Source organism: Giraffa tippelskirchi, chromosome 7 (genome assembly GCF_054371585.1).
Source record: "Giraffa tippelskirchi isolate mGirTip1 chromosome 7, T2T-mGirTip1v1.2.pri, whole genome shotgun sequence".
In the NCBI taxonomy this organism is placed as follows: domain Eukaryota; kingdom Metazoa; phylum Chordata; class Mammalia; order Artiodactyla; family Giraffidae; genus Giraffa; species Giraffa tippelskirchi.
In genome coordinates this window covers 57,596,467-57,600,071 of record NC_137281.1, presented here as the reverse complement: position 1 = coordinate 57,600,071, position 3,605 = coordinate 57,596,467, and the positions used below count along the sequence as shown (strand labels likewise).

At 37.8% G+C, this 3,605-nt stretch overlaps 1 long non-coding RNA gene across 1 annotated transcript in view; it reads left to right on the top strand.

Moving 5' to 3' along the window:
* The window catches only part of LOC145513144 (uncharacterized), a 117,390-nt gene that overhangs the window by 57,838 nt on the left and 55,947 nt on the right, over nucleotides 1-3,605 (top strand). The gene's annotated exons all lie outside the window — the stretch shown is intronic.

Sequence of the window (3,605 nt, the reverse complement as noted above, 5' to 3'; positions counted from 1 at the left end):
TGGCTTCTGTACAAACTATTTTCCTATATGTTCACATATTATGAAAATCCAGATTTGAGATTCCAATAGGAGTGTTTCTTCCCTGGATTCCTGGAATCATACCTCCTTTTATGTTGCAGCTCTGAAAGTTTCTGCTTCCTTCCTGAAGGTAGCACACTTGTCTGGCAGATCTCATGTTGGCAACTGACAGACACCTTTAAAGACTTCCTTGGCATATTTGACAGGAAAATCATACCAGCCCTTTGGTAGAGAGAAGGGGAGTCATTCTAGTGGGAGAATAACAGCCATTTTGATCAAGGAGTTTGATGTTTGATCTCTGCATGTATCTGCTTGGAGCTGAAGATGAGAAAGTGGGAGTGATGAGAAAGATGAGAGTGTTGGAAAAGCAAAGGTCCCAATATTGTAGACAGACTTCTTGAATTATTAGTAAACTAAGTTTTACTGAGAATTAGAATAGTGCAATCATGAAAAAGTAAATCCCAAGAAAGGAAGCATGTCTCTTTCCAAGACCTTTGTGTTCAGCTGAGCCACAATTAACTCAGAAATGTCCAACATAAAGGAGTGAGGTTCTTTTCCTCTTAGAGATAGTTATGCATGTGTACATGCTAAGTCGCTTCAGTCATGTCCAACTTTTAGTCACTCTATGGATCATAGCCCACCAGGCTCCTCTGTCTGTGATTCTCCAGGCAAGTATACTGGAGTGGGTTGCCATGCCCTTCTCCAGGGGATCTTCTTGATCAGGGATCGAACCTGCATCTCTTATCTCCTGCATTGACAGGTGAGTTCTTTACCACTAGCGCCACCTGGGAAGCCCAGAGTTAACTAACTGACTGATAGTGTACTTAAAATTTTAATCTAATTGTGGGTTAGAGGATTTGGGAAGCCTGGATAGTCTTCCATACTAGGGAAAATGTTTTGCAGTATCCGAAGGAATAGATACATCCCCAAACTTAATTGAGGAACTTGGAAATGTAGAAGATGAATATCTAGGCAAACATGAGATCAAACACAGGACAGAGAAACTGCCTTTATCTGCCAAGGAAATAAGGTGAAAGTGAAAGTTGCTCAGTTGTGTCTGACTCTTTGCGACCCCATGGACTGTATAGCCTTGCAGGCTCCTCTGTCCATGGAATTCTTCAGGCCAGAATACTGGAGTGGGTAGCTATTTCCTTCTCCAAGGGATCTACCCAACCCAGGAATTGAATCCAGGTCTCCTGTGTAGCGGGTGGATTCTTTACCAACTGAGCCACCAGGGAATCATCTTAAGCCCTTGACAGAAAGATGTTCTTGTGGGTAAAGTCAGAGATAAAACCTATTCACAAAAAAAGTCATGACATGCACTATTATATAGCTCTCCCTGTCTGGTGGAATATTTGAATTTATCATGTTGGATTTTCTCTTATGTAATATTAACAATTTTAATAAAATTTCCAAGAAGGAGCTCTGAGTCCAATTATCATTGTCTAATAATTCTCTGTCCAGTAACAAGTAAATGATCACTGTATCTGATGTTATATAAGTTTGAGTTTTAAAAAGCAATCTGAAAGTTCCTTTAATTGAAGAAGTATATGCAAATCCATTTCTTCCAGTCTCTCTCACTGTGGAAAACAAAATCTAGAAGCATACTATACAAGATTCAGAATTTTCATATTTTTCATTAGCAAGCCATTTGCAAGTTTCCAAGAATGAAGGGATATATTTTCAGTGTGTCTTCCACAGAGAGTTTCATAAAGAAACTAAGTAGTTGATTTAATTTTTATTGTATCCAATTTTAAATTTTTAATGGTATTTCAAATTTAATGTTAAAAATTTAAAAGTGTTGCTTTAAATAATGAAGTATAATGTATAATATTATTATAAGTTACAGGTGTACAGTAGCGTGATTCACAATTTTTAAAGGTTATATTCCATTTATAGTTATTGTAAAATATTGGTTATATTCCCCATGTTGTACTGTATATCCTTGTAATTTATTTTATACCTTATGGTTTCTACCTTGTAGTCCCTTGCCCTGCATACTGCCCATCCCTTCCTTCTCCCCACTGGCAACTACTAGTTTGTTCTCTGTATCTGTGAGTCTGCTTCTTTTTTGTGACATTCATTAGTTTGTTAATTCTGCATGTGATACCATACAGTGTTTGTCTTTCTCTGTCTGACTTCTTTTTCTTAGCATAATGCTCTCACAGTCTATTCATGTTGCTGCAAATGGCAAAATTTCATTATTTTTTATGGCTGAGTAGTATTCCATTGTGTAATGGAATACCACTTCTTTATTCATTCATCTGTTAATAGACATAAAAGTTTAGTTTTAATACGATGTCTTCAAATGGTGGTGATATTGGGTGGAGAATAGATTTATCATAGAGAACATGTTTATGAATCAATTACTATTTTAATAATCATAAGATGATTATTAAAGGAATCATAAGATTCCTTTACTAGCATTGAGTTCTCCACTGGAGTAAAAAAGTTAACTTATTAATAAAGATAAACAGATGAAGTGCAATGGAAACCTGCTTGGCAAACAATATGATTTGAGTTGGAAGATTATTTTCTTATGTTAGAAATCAATAAACTAATTCTGTCCAATATAACTTTATACAGTGATGGAAATATTCTGTAATACAGTGGCATTGTTGTTCAGTGGCTCAGTCATGTCTGACTCTTTACAATCCCATGGAGTGCAGCATTCAAGGCTCCTCTGTCCTCCACTATCTCCCGGAGTTTGCTCAAATTCATGTGCTTTGAGTCAGTGATGCTATCTAAGCATCTCATCCTCTGCTGCCCCCTTCTCCTTTTGGTTTCAGTCTTTCCCAGCATCAGGGTCTTTTCTTGAGTGAGTCAGCACTTGGCATCAGGTGGTCAAAGTATTGAAGCTTCAGCTTCAGCATCAATCCTTCCAATGAATATTCAGGTTTGATTTCCTTTCGATTGACTGATTTGATCTCCTTGCAGTCCAAGGGACTCTCAAGAGTCTTCTCCAACACCACAGTTTGAAAGCATCATTTCTTTGGCACTCAGCTTTCATGGTCCATCTCTCACATCCATATGCGACCGCTTGAAAAACCATAGCTTTGACTATATGGACCTTTGTTGGCAAAGTGATGTTTCAGCTTTTTAATACACTGTCTAGGTTTGTCATAGCTTTTCTTCCAAGGGGCAAGCATCTTTTAATTTCATGGCTGCAGTCACCATCCACAGTGATTTTGGTGGCCGAGAAAATAAAATCTGTCACTGTTTCCACTTTCCTCCCTTCTGCTTGCCATGAATTGATGGGACTGGATACCATGATCTTAGTTTTTTAATGTTGAGTTTTAAGCCAGCTTTTCACTCTCCTCTTTTATTCTCATCAAGAAGCTCTTCAGTTCCTCTTCACTTTGTGCCATTAGAGAGGTGTCATCTGCATATCTGAGGTTGTTGATATTTCCCCTAGCAATCTTGATTCCAGCTTGTAATTCATCCAGCCTGGCATTTTGCATGATATACTGTGTATAGAAGGTAAATAAGCAGGATGAGAATATACAGCCTTGTCTTAGTCCTTTCCCAATTTTGAACCAGTCAGTTGTCCGATTCTGTTGCTTCTTGACCCACATACAGATTTCTCA